At 46.8% G+C, this 13,719-nt stretch overlaps 1 pseudogene; it reads right to left on the reverse strand.

Moving 5' to 3' along the window:
- Nucleotides 1-363: 363 nt before the first annotated feature.
- Nucleotides 364-10,063, reverse strand: LOC135908738 (protein toll-like; annotated as a pseudogene).
- Between the last annotated feature and the right edge of the window lie 3,656 nt (nucleotides 10,064-13,719).

The following is a 13,719-nucleotide window of genomic DNA, read 5'->3' on the forward strand; positions in this document are numbered from 1 at the left end:
CCGCTAAATTGAAACAGCGGAAGCGGCGGGCGGAACTGTGGAGGATTCATGTCAGTGGTCTGCTAGGAGAACGGCGCATTATACTTGGTCACTATAGTAGGAATTTGTGACGGCGGCTGAAGCGACGCGAAACCCTGAGTTTGCATCTGAAAAATGGCGAAGTCTGAATCCTTAGCGGTGGCGGCGGCTAGCTGGATCCAGAACGAAAGCACGTGTGTCATGGCTCGTGTGACACGCAGATGCGCGGCGCTGATGACTTTGGCTTATAACTATTCGCGATGATAAAAATGACGCTGCCTCACTTTGTTCTGGGCGGGGTTTCCTTCTGTCCTTTTTCTTAATTCTATGGTTGCATTTAAAAAGCTATTGAAGCTCGATGTCGCCAGTGCTGTTTGCGGGAAGCTGCGATGACACTCCCTCGATGATGAGCTTTCTTTCAGCTTGTTTCGTGGGAAGAGAGTGCAGCAGCCTGTCCCAGAAGTTCGGCTCACCCCAACGCAGGTAGTTCGCTGCACGCACGTACAGCCGCAGGTCTTCATCAAGTGTACAAGGAAATAGCTCGTCCACAAGGACAATGACAAGCCGATTGACGTTGTCCAGCAGAGCACGCTGGTGTGCCAACCGGAACTCTCAGCGGCACCAGTCACTCGCCAAGAAGTTCCTGCGACACCGGACGGAAACCATTATTTTCTCGAATTAGTTTTCACTATTTAGTGCACTATAACAATAAAATGACCAGCATCAAGCAGGCGCAGAGACATCTAGAAAGCGTCGCTCATCTGGACGACACGATGTCACATGTACATCTTTACACAAGTCCCAATGGAAGGCGGGCAAGAATACATAACGCAGTCTCTATCGCAAGTCACCGAAACCGTAATATCGGCCAATGAGTAAGGAGAAGGAATATCAGTGGAAACAGGGCCTCATATTTATGGGCTGTGGCTTTGTTATGAAACCGCTGGCAAACAGCGATGATGGAGCAATGATTCCCTGTGCATTGGAATCAAACTAATGGATTGGAGTCTGATGGAATTCAATATGTATTTCACTTCGCAGAATTCCAGTCAATCTAATAAGCGCAAGTAAGTTTGCCTAAATGAGTTAAGGAAAAGAGAAACAAATTGGAGGAAAGCCTTTCGGGTCAGAAAGACAAGACTTCCTGTTGCTACCTACCAGTGGGAGAAAGAGTGAATGAGCCTTGCTGGACAGTAGAACCAGAAACTCACTCAGGCCAGTGTACCTGAAGAACCGCACTGTGGGCCGGTGTTTTCGTTCCCTTGATATCTTGCGGAATTCTTGTGATTGATACTAACTAAAAGATTGCACCTCTCGATATCTCCTATTCTTATGGTTCATTGAAAGGCGAGGTTCTTGGTTTCGGCAGCATTTATGCCAAAAATAGCACAAGAAGTTACATTGGCCAGTCGCCTGCGCTTCAGGACAAGTATTACGGGGCGCCTGCTGTTCAGAGGACGTTCCGCATACGCTACCGTCGCCGTAACTATGCCGCTCAGATTTCCTGGATAACTCTAGTATGTACAGACGCCCCTGAATTCAGGATGGCAGGATGGCGGCCGCGGTTGCTCGAGGATAGAGGATCGAATACATAATGAGAGCAATGTGGGGTTGCGTCCCACATGCTTCCAATTGCCTTTTCATGGGCTATTTCCTTTTATCTCATCATTTCTACATTTCAATTTTCGGAAACTGTTCATTTTTCCTGGGCTTTCCTTGTGTTCATTGTCATTTGGCATCGTGTGGTGTCAGCTGAGAATCGAGATCCTTGATTTTTTCTATTATCCTCGCTCGCCGTCTGTCATACATGGTGTCCCAGCTAAAATGAGCCATGTTGATAAAGTGTTGAGGATAGTACTCATAGATCACCGCGATGGAAGAAGCAAGAGACTGGACTACCACCATCAGGCAATAGGCTAGAAGGTGGTAGCCGCACATCAACGTACTCACTTGACATATACAGGGCAATTCTTTGTGGGCCTTCTGTTGCTATATGTTGGGGACGCGGACGTGATACCACATCACACTGTATACGTTTACCAATTTTCTTCTCGACGTGATGGAAATGGCCGCCGGTATATGGCGTCTCGAGTGAAACGGAAGGTCTTCCGTCGCCACACTGAAACTTCCTGATTTCTGGCCCTCGGACCGGGAACTCTGGTTCGTCCACATCGGTGTACAGTTTCGCCGTCACCGAGTCACATCACCAGGGGCCATGTACGAAAATGTCGTGACTGCGCTTAACTCGATCACTGCAGTCCGCGACAGTTTGCTAGCTCCTCCGTACGATGATCACAGCGACACCCTGAATAGCAACGGATTCAACAGCTCCTCTCATCGCAGGAACTTGGTGAGCTGCTTCGCCGCGTGACACAACTCCTAGGAACCAGCCTGACACCAGCAGACATAAAAATCCTTCAGGAGCTCTTTTTCCAGCGTCTACCGAACCAGGTACGCATAGTTTCATGTGCCTCACCTACTACCACGTCTGCCGATGCCTTAGCGACGATCGTAGACCAGATTTGGATTCTTTCTGTCCTGTGATATCCACTGTTGACCGTTGTAATGCACCCGATGCGACACAAACCGAGATACAGTAGCACTTTGACGAACCTGACAGTTCAAGCACGCTCCTTGTTCTTCAAGTAGAGAAGCTAACTGACCAGTGTGCTGCCTTACGATTTCGTGCAAATAACATCAGCAGTGGCATCGCTCGCATGAAGAAAATGTGTAACGCGCTCTGTCTCTCTTTATATGTTGGAATCACGCCAGATATGGCACTCGCGCACAGCAACGCCGTGAGCCTTGCAGCTTTCCTGTAAAAGGTCGGGCCAGTCACTGATGACGATTAGCGCTACTGGCCCTACATCAAGCCGTCTCTTCTACGTCCCTGAGCGTTTCACGAAAGTTTCTATCTTGTAGATACTGGTGCTGAAATTTGTGTCATTCCCTCTACTGTCATCTGTATTATCATTCCCTTTACTGTCATCTGTATTACATATGGTGCCCGAGAACACGGGTGGTTGGCGGGCGTGTGGCGATTAACGCGGCTTAAACAAAGTGAAGATCCCGGTAGGTATCTTATACCCCGCAACCACGATTCCAGCGCATCACTTCATGGTTGCTACTTCTTTGGTAAGGTGGATCAAGTAAAAGCCTCCCATCATTTTCCTGTAGAGCCTTTTGACATTCCTAAAACCAAAATCATTACCTTTTTACATGCCATTCGGCCTCCTTAATGTCACTCAAACATTTTAGCGGTTCTTCGATCAAGTACTCTGTAGCCTTACTTGTGGCTTGGTCTATTTAGACGACATTCTTGTATTCAGTCGCTCTGCTGAGGAACACGAATCTTACGTACGTAAGTTGTTATAACACCTCCACCGATATGGCGTGGTCGTAAACATCTCGAACAGAGAGTGTGGCGTTGCTTCTATCGATTTGCGAGGCCATAGAGTAGACGAGCACGGCATACAACCTGTCCCATCCCGTGTTCGAGCCATTAAAGATTCTCCACGTCGGCCTTTCACCAAGCAATTACGGGCATTTCGCGGCCTCATCAATTACTTTTGCGCAGTCTACTGTCTGGCACACCACGTGCAAGCAGACCTACATCATGGACTAATGCTGCTGAATGTCATTTTCTCTCTGCTGAGAACGCCCTTGATACTCCTACTTTACTAACATAGGTGTTAGCCCCATGTTTCAACGTCTGGTAGGCAAGACATAGGAGCCTATATATTGACGCGGCAAGAAACCCGCTACAGCCCATTAGATCACGAATTGCAAGGACTGTACCTCGTAGTCCGCCGCTTCCGTCACAACATCGAAGGGCGTGAGTTCTTTATGAGTACCGACCACAAACCGCACGTTAATGCTATTACCCCTAACAGTTCCTCGCACAGTCCCCGCGGAAATCACCACCTTGCATATATCTCCGAATTCACTACAAATATTTGGCATATCAATGTTGCCGATAATCCCTTGCGGACGCTGTGTCATGGATCCATATAAATGCAAGCCAAGTAAATCGTGCTGGTATTGACTTCAACCGCCGCGCTACCACTCATCGCACAGACAGTGAACTTCAAGTACTCTATACTGCCAACGAGTCTCTGCGCTTAGAAGATATCTTACTGGCCGGCTGCAATGTCCCAGTGACACGCGACATTTCCGCTTTTGTGTTCGCCTATGAACGCAGATTTCCGCTGCTGAGTTCTGTGACGATAAAGCCTTCAGTGACGATGAAACCACCTGTGCGACTTTAAGGGCTTCCTGTACGTCTTGGTCTAATTAATAAAGTAGTAAGTACTAAAAAATAGGGCAGGTTGTAACCCTTAACTTCGTGGCTACATTCCAATAAAAGGTTTGTGGAGCGCGTTTGCAATGATCTTTTTCAGTTGTTTGCGACTGGCTACTCCGTTAAGCGCAGCTGTGTTTTCAGGGCTAGAAGGAAAGCCGCCTTCCACGAAAGCGATTGGCTACGACAACTTCTTCACGGTTAATCGAAGCGAAGGTCGTGGGTACCTGACCCGACGGCTCTTAAGCCCAGAAAGCCATATGACCTCTTTTACACTGCTTGAAGGTAACAGGCATGAGTGCCCAACCTTGCATAGTGCGTGCGATTGGCTTACACTCATGTCTTTTCTCTGTCCCTGTCTTTAAATGTTACATCTGCTTCCAACGTGTAGGGTAGCAATGAACAATGTTCAGGTGAGCTGCTTGCCCTTTTCTGAGACTTTGCTTAAGCAGGATAAAAAAGACGTTCGCACATGGCTACGCGTCGAGTACTACGGAAACTCGTGTCTGCATATGTGCTATACATAACCTTGCATCGACATTGCGACTGTGAGTAAATAAAGGAAAACTTTCGGATATAGTCAGTACTGCCTATTTTATTAACAACAACGCAAACACTATTGTTGACCTCTGCAGGACTTGGGTAACAATGTATTTAATTTCATCGGAGCAGAAAACCGATCAAACTAGACTTGTTTAGCATGCTCCATGTTAGCTGTTGCACATGGTAAATGTGCCGCTGTGCTACGCGTTTGCGCGTATCTAGTCAAGGTAGTTCTTGAGTCGGGATATCATCTCATTGCCGTCACTTGCTGTTTGGACGCTACCCTGGCTAAGGCCTCCTACCTGGCGCTGTTTTCTCTGTTATGCAATTATATACTGAATAAACAAGACAGTCGATCAGATATAGGACCTGGAACTGAGATTTCACATTGCGCAAGCTGGCCTAGTGCTAGAGTATGTGAAATTACCCCCTGTAGCAAAGGCAGAATGACAATATATTCTAAAATTTAGGCGTACGATGCCTAATCATGGTGCCAGGTTTAACACTCAAACTCCCACATTATCATGAATGGGTGAAGTGAGCAATAGAGCACGAAAATGGGGATCCCCAGCTGTCTTGAGATAATTATAATAAAATAGGTGTTTGCTAAACTATACAAAAACCTTGTCCACACTGACAGCATACATGCTTCGTCGTACGCTAAAGCTCGTCACCAACATCGCACAAGTGTGTCTACCAAGTACATTCACTTTTATCACAACGAAAAAGAGAGCTCCATCCCAAACAAACACCGAAGGTTTACCCTAACATCCGCTGTTGTCAGCTGCACGTGAAATAGTAACTACTTACTGCGTGAGAACAAGAAGTGTCCGCCGTGAGCACGCCACAGCATCGTGAATGATGTCCTGCAGAAGGAAGCCGCCCTTGAAATTGCGCTCGTAAGTGCAGCAGGAGAAGCCGTTGGCCTCCAGTCGCGGAATGATTTCTTCGTGTATCCAGTCGGCGTCTTTGCTGCTGAACGACAGGAACATATCAAAGAGCTTATCCGTGTCCAGCTCGTCCTCCGCGGCGCCCCACCCCAAACCACACACACCACGACCACGTAGCCACATCTTCAGTGCCTGCTTGTAGCGTAGATAAGCGGCAAACAGCGCCAATATGATCGCCAGGAGACCTGTTCTCCAGCCAAAGCCACGTATCAGTTAAGGGCCATGAATGTACATGTTGTCAGCTTCTCACGTCAACAAACATCGACGCCTGTCTGAATATTTCTCCGATTGAAACATACAATGACATTACCTCATTAAAGTTTTTCGCTTATTTTGCCTTATTGCGACAATGACGCAGTTGCTCTACTCCTGTGCATCAACAGCGCTACCCTATACGTGGGGTTTCCCTGGTGCATGTTATACGCAGAGCGCTTACGTTGAGGCGCCTCTTCTCGACTCTCATGAGTGACAATGTGAAGCTGCTTTAACCAAGGTGTAGAAAATCCTGATCCAGTTGCAGACAATGCACATGTATTGAAAGCTCAGCTAAACAAACCATCACCGAAAATCATTGATCAGAGAATGTCAAGTTCGCCCTCAGAATGCATCGGCAAGTTACCGCCACGTACTTGCGAAACCGAGTAGATACCAGTCTCTTATTTTGTATTTGCTGTCAACCCTCGGTATTAACGTATTCACCGCGGAGCTACCTGCAACTTTGAGAGGCCTCTTCAGTAAGCGCTTGGGCACGTGTATCCTCTTGTTTGCACAAAATCCAGTCGATGCTTTCCAGGAGTTTAGGCTTCTTGCCTGCTGACTCGTAGTTCTGGTGCTTTGAGAGCATATTGTGTAATTATACCTTAGATAATAAAATTGACGTTCATTTTAAGTCAACGAACTACGTTTTCACTGTTCTAGTGAGAGCCCGCGGTCAGCACCTTCGGCAGTATGTGCCCACCCGGCGATCCCCCATCTTCGGATCTGTCCACTTTCGTGTTCTGATCCATTGAGAAGATCCTGCCGCACTTTAAAGCCTCCCACACAACTGCTCCCGCAAGGGTGCAATTGACGCTAACGTCGTACGGCCACCATCGGGCATTGAAATACTCCCGTTCAGTTTCCAACATAGCTATTACAAAACAAGCATAACGAATAAATTACATACATTTCACCAGGTTGCTGGGATTTTTATGATCCCTTCGCTCACCACATTACCCGACTACACGAAGCTCGAAACATTCTAGCTCACTTACCGAAAACGAGCAGGAGGTACACCACTGCTCTTGGTATCGCGGGCGGGCAGAGGTCTTTCTCTCCCAAAAAAACGAATTTTTTTTCAGACACGAGAAGGTTGGAGTTTCTTGCACAAATGATGTTTCTGGCATCCCAAACCTATCGAAGATAAGCGCAAGGTTACAACCGCGTCAGAATCCACTGCATCAGTTTGAAAAAACATATATTGCTTAATATATGAGGTGGCATATTGCAAAACCTATTTTCTGTCTTATCCGTACTTACAAATATTCGATGAACTCCCACGAAGAACTGCTACAACTGCAATAGCGATAATGATCAACACAGCCTGTATAAAGAGGTGTACGAGTAGAACAATTTAGTCTACAAATCAAATCCTAAGCCAGACCCCCACTTCATAGAGTAATATTTATGCCACTGGAGAGATTTTTCAGCATCCTTGTAAAAACCTCATATGACAGATACCAAGTAGCACTAGTTACTATGTCAAAGTTCTCACCACGTTGCGATGAGCTTGAATCCACTGTCTAAAGCTGTAGTCCACGCAATCGCATGCATAGCGGTTGCCAGACAGCCAGATGGAGCTGAGGTTCAGTTGTGTTGCCAGCGAGTACGGTAAATGCTTGAGCTTATTGCCGCGTAAGTCTAGGGAATGCACTTTCTCTGGAATAGAGGACACGTTTAAACCAGACAAGGCATTGTTGTTTAGCGACAGCACTTCGAGATGAGGAGCTGCTTTTTGGACAGTGCCGTCCAAGTATCGCAGTTCGTTTCCGCTTAGGTCCAGCCGTATGGTGCCGTCCGGCAACACGTTCGGAATACTGCCGATAGTCGCCGACGAACAGTTAACATCAATTTCTCGCCTACCGAGAGATTCATCATTGCATCTGCAATGACATCCAGGCTCGCATCCATCTTCCCACCTGAAGAAATCTTCCTGCGCTAATTCGCGCAGTTGCTTTCCTTTTAGCCACCATGGTTGCACGCACGTTGCCATTCCTCTTGCCCAAATCTCACTGTCCTCTTTCATAAGCCAAGCCAACCTACAGTCGCAGATCAAAGGGTTGTCTAGAGAAGAGAAATCAGGAGAGAATCAGAAAAAGGAAAGGAGTTCCAACTTCCAAATGTCGCTTCGTAAGCGAACGCTACGTGGTTACCAATGAATCAGCAGACGCATATAAACAAAGCGCTTCTCATTTCCTGTAATAGTTTGGCGCATAACTAGGCAGGCTGTAGTAGTCTGTCGTGAAGTTGCAATCTCTCTATATCAGCGTGCGCACTTGAGTGATTGTAAGCCATTGAACTCCTGTGTTTAACTGTCACATTAGGCCATATATTATGTGTATTGTCTGAAAGAGTCTAGCCGCGATGAATATCTGTCCGGGCACGCTTTTGGGTTCTGTTACGACTAACAAGCACCACTTCACAAACTACCACAAAACCGGTCACAAACCAAACATTGTAGCATTTTAGAGATAAACCTTAACTAGACGCTGTATCCGTATAGATGAGACCGCTTATTTTGGGCATAACGTTGCATAAAAATTTACACGTTATTTGATCGGTTGCATTGTTGCTGAAATACCTGTTCAACTTTTTCTAATAGCGGTGCACTGCCAACTGGTTTGCTGCTTAGTAGAGTGCAGTCCACTTGGCGGACGGATAGCAGCCGACTGCAAGTTGTGTCTGCTGAGTCCGCAACAGACCGGTGAAGTAGGGCAAAGAGCACAACCCTCACTGTACTAAGATTATTTTCTGATGAACGCAAGCTCAAAGTGGTGAAAATACAAATTGATATGGCATGTTCAAATGCCGACATCAGAGCTACGGCTGCGTAGGAGTTATCGAAGCAAAGAGGCATAGTAAGAACACGGGGGCAAAGTGAATTTATTCAAGATCAAAGCATGGGAATCAAAGCGAAACATCACACAAACACAGCGTTCAACAATGCTCATATGGCTCAAGTTCTACAACTGCCTGTCGCCTTTGTATCGGCCCTTGGCACCTCCTTCTCCGGTTTATAGGTCGGTCGCTAAAGCTCCTAGTAAGCAAATTTAACAAAGTGGGCTAGGTAAATGCACGGATTGCTATCGCTCGGTTCCATTACGTTTTGACCATGCGCGGTTTACTCGAGGCTCATAGATCCGCATGATAACGAAGGCGCAGCAGCGCAGGGACCACAGAATAAGTGCTATGAGGAACAGTATAGGAATTGTTTGACGGCGTAACAGAGCCAAGCATTATTTGGTGGAACAATGTGAGCTATATTCAGGGAAACGATCCAAGAAATCAAAGGAGGTACGTAACTGTAAATAGTCACAGCCAGAGTGCCCGAGATTTCCGGCGCAAAATCACTTCTTCGGAGGAGCTCCACTTGATTCTTGGCTAGGTTCAAGGAAAACAGGTCGGTCACACCGATGAAAGCCCCTTCCACGTTGGTGATGTTCTTCGCCTCGAGATAAATGGTAGTCAAAGCGCTGGTATTGCCAAACTCCCGTTTTTCCAAGCTCAATATCTGGTTAAACGCAACCCCCAGATATTGCAATTGGGGTAGAAGTCTTACTGAACCGTTGAGGGAAACCAGTCGGTTTCTGTCCAGGAGCAATCTTGTTAAAGACAAAAGGCCTTCAAATGCGTGCTTCGCAATCCACCTGATATTGTTTGTTTCCAAGTCTATGTGTATTAGGCGAATGTTGCCTTGAAACGTGCGATCCTCAATGCTTGAAATTAAATTGCCCCTCAGGTAGAGCTCACGGAGCTCTGTCAGTTCGCTGAAGGCATCGGTGATGTCCAGAATCTGGTTGAACGATAGCTTCATTACCTCAATCTTTCGCGTCCGATTGAATGCCTTTGAAAGCGTCGTTAGCCTGTTCATAGAAACATCTATGTGTTCCAGAATCGAATCATGTGCAAAATAGGAGTCATTTAATAACGAAATGCTGTTATTTTTTAGGTCTAGCTTGGTCAGCTGGTCGAGTAGCTTGAAAGCTCCCGGCATTATATCGGTCACGGCGTTATTGCTCAAGTCGACACGTCTAATTCGAGATTTACGGTATGAAAACTTGGTAATAACTTTTATGCAATTCTGTCCGAGGGCGAGTTCCTTCAATTTTGGCAACGTGGATCTTGCTATGGTGTCCGAACGACTGATGTTGTTCTGGGTGAGAAGAAGAACCTGGAAATAAAGAACATACGCTTGTGAGGCTAAAAATTAAGGCAGAACTCATTTCACGATCGCCGTCGACAGTAATGCGATTAACAATCAACCAGTTTAAGAGCAGCCCGTATCAAGGAAGTCTTGTTTATACAAAATCAGTGGTGGTCATTCTGAAGCTGCCATTGCTTCGTCTATATGTGACACACACTGTCACCAGTAGCGGCTTTCTTTTGTGTGTAACTGGCTTGTCAAGGTAGCTCATGAGCATGGCTGCATACGTCGATGCAGTGTCAACTATGAATATCAAAAAAGGAATAACGTCAATGGAAAGAGAAGGAGCGGCATGATGATGGCAGCTTGATGACAATGACATAACGATTCCGAAGTGATGACTGTTAACGGCGACAAGACAACGACGACATGAGGTTAACGTGATGGCGACGACAGCATCAGGACAACCAGCTGACGAAACTGCAATGCCTATGATGGCGAGGCCACGATGGCAACGGCATGAGGATGAACGCTTGACAGCAACTGTCTTACGACTACGCAATGATGACGACAGCATTACAACCAAAGCACAACCAAAACTGAATGACCTTAGCACGATTACGCTTGGATAATAAGAATTACAATTACATTTATCTATGGGGTTTTACGTTCCAAAACCACGCTCTCCTTGTGAAGTACCCGTAGCGGGGGACTCGGGAAATTGGGACCACCTGGGTTTCTTTGACGTGCACCTTAACCTAAGTATACCGGCGTTTTCGCATTTCACCCGTATAGAAATGCAGCCATCATGGCCGGGATTCCATCCCCCGACCTCGTGCTTAGCAAAATGACAAGAATGACGACGATGCAACGACGAAGGCCGTGTGACTATGACGGCATGAACACAAGAGAATGACGTTACTCCGGTGATGACGATGCTGAAACGACAGCGTGACAATGACAGCCATGAAGACAATTGCATGACGACGATGTAGAAAGACGTCGGCATAGCAACGGCGGCATAATAACGATTGGCTGATGAAAGTTTGAATACGCTAGAATGACGTCGAGAAAACGACGAAGGCGTTATGATCACGACGGCTTGTCGACAATGAAATTAAATTTGTGAAGTAATGGAGATGGTAAAATCAGAATTTCACGAGGAAAGCATGGCAACTATTGCATGACGACGATCGTGTGATGACGATGGCCTGATGAGAGCCGCCTGATCACGCTAGCATGACGAAGATGGAACGACCAGGACCATGTTATGGCAACAACACAACAACGAACATAGGACGACGACTGTATGATGGCGATGCAAAGATGACGATGAAATGACAATGATTTGCAGGTAATGGGATGACAACGAACATACGAGCACGATCGCGTTACAACTACACAAGGAGAGTCGGGTGAAAAAGCTGCAATAGTGACAATGCGCGACCACGATGGCATCAGGAAAGCTACCACATGCTAGTGCCCAAAGCTATTGCAAAACTTGAGTCACTAGGTCGTCGTAGAAGGTGTGACGACAACATGACGACGAGAGAGGATACGAAGCAGGAATGATGAAGATGGAGCGACCACGACAGCCTCACGACCTCGTGGACATAACTAATGGTGCAAGCTGGCAGACAACTTGGGTTTCAGGGTAGGTGCGTGAGGATAGATGAACAGACAGACAGACAGACAGACAGACAGACAGACAGACAGACAGACAGACAGACAGACAGACAGACAGACAGACAGACAGACAGACAGACAGACAGACAGACAGACAGACAGACAGACAGACAGACAGACGGACGGACGGACGGACGGACGGACGGACAGACAGACAGACAGACAGACAGACAGACAGACAGACAGACGGACGGACGGACGGACGGACTGACGGACGGACGGATGGACGGATGGACAGACAGACAGACAGACAGCCAGACAGACAGATAGATAGATAGATAGATAGATAGATAGATAGATAGATAGATAGATAGATAGATAGATAGATAGATAGATAGATAGATAGATAGATAGATAGATAGATTCAATACGCCTGAACTAGGCAAAGAATGTTAATCGCAATGTGTGTGTACGCGTGCGTCTGTGTGTCTGCAAACGCACGTGCTTAGAGCACTCATATGTCCCGACCATCAACAGTATTTAAATGTTTACTTGCCGTATCGCCACTCACAATGTGTACATAAGCAGGTCTCGATCAAATTTGTGCCTAGGCAGACATTCTAATTTATCTGATCATGACGAGCCCGATAAGCATTCGAGTAACCCAAGCAGGGTTTTCTAAGTACAGCCAAAAGAATTGAATACGGTTACAAAATATTGTCATGTTTATAGGGTTGCTTCTTCACTGAATTCGCCCGCATGCCGTCGTTCGTGAATGCTTGGTGCGGAATCCCAGTAACACGCACGGCTGCAGTCGGAGGTGGTTACATTCGGGTTGGATCGCTATGCTTTGTGTGACGGAATTTTCCAAGCTGAAAACGATTCTAAAATTATTTATTCATGCTACGTCAAACCTGTGCACAATCACGGGATTACATGATGGGTGCGCAGCGAAAGTGGTAGGTTTAATCGGGTGGAGTGATTTGACGGATGGTCTTGTTTAATAGCCTTCATGGACTGCACAAGAAAACAAAAAAATTCAAATAAATGGCAATGCGCACATGGCCTACACCTCGTGCGCGCGAGTTAGACGGGAAGAGGGATGCGTTAGAATTACGCTTTATTTACCTGGGACAGTTACTAAACCTACATTTAACATACTGTTCATTCAGCAAGAAACATATCTGTAAATATGTGTTTTTTTTCAGTTCGCAGTTTTAGGCAAATGCAATACCGTAAATCTTTTGGAGCCTTCAGCGTCCATAAATGGGACGAAATTCGTTCGAGCGTGCCTTCGGAATCTCCACACCGCAACGAAATTTTAACTTATATAATGCGTGGCACAGCACTGGTGACGGTGTTCTGCTATGCACTTGTTACATTTAAATGCGTATGGACTTGTTTGCTTACCCAACGAAAAAAAGCTACCCATGCGTGCCATAAGACGATCGCTTTCAAGACGGCACCCAAAGCACCGAATGAAATCGACTTCGTGCTGCCTCTCGCTTTAACGCTTTAACGCAAGCTACGCGGCGAGAACACAGAGCGTACGAAGCTGTCAGCACTCGCCGCAACAAGCCCCCCTCGCAGATCGCTTTCAAGATTGGCGCCCACATGTCTCTCTTTAACGCCGACTCAATGGCGGGAACACATCGCACACGAGGCTATCAGACGTCTGCGCGCTCTGTCGCCAGCCCAGAGCACTCTCAAGATAGGGCCCTCGCAGTGGCGCCAGACGCAGCCGCCGCCGGAGTTCAGTTGATCACTGTTCACATAGGTTCGACGTGAAAGGATAAGGCGCTATAGTGTGATATCTCCTTACGATGATCGGAACGTCATTAGCGCGCCTGGCGCGACCACATATAGCAGTTTCCTTCAGT

The sequence above is a fragment of the Dermacentor albipictus genome, chromosome 7 (genome assembly GCF_038994185.2).
Source record: "Dermacentor albipictus isolate Rhodes 1998 colony chromosome 7, USDA_Dalb.pri_finalv2, whole genome shotgun sequence".
NCBI lineage: Eukaryota > Metazoa > Arthropoda > Arachnida > Ixodida > Ixodidae > Dermacentor > Dermacentor albipictus.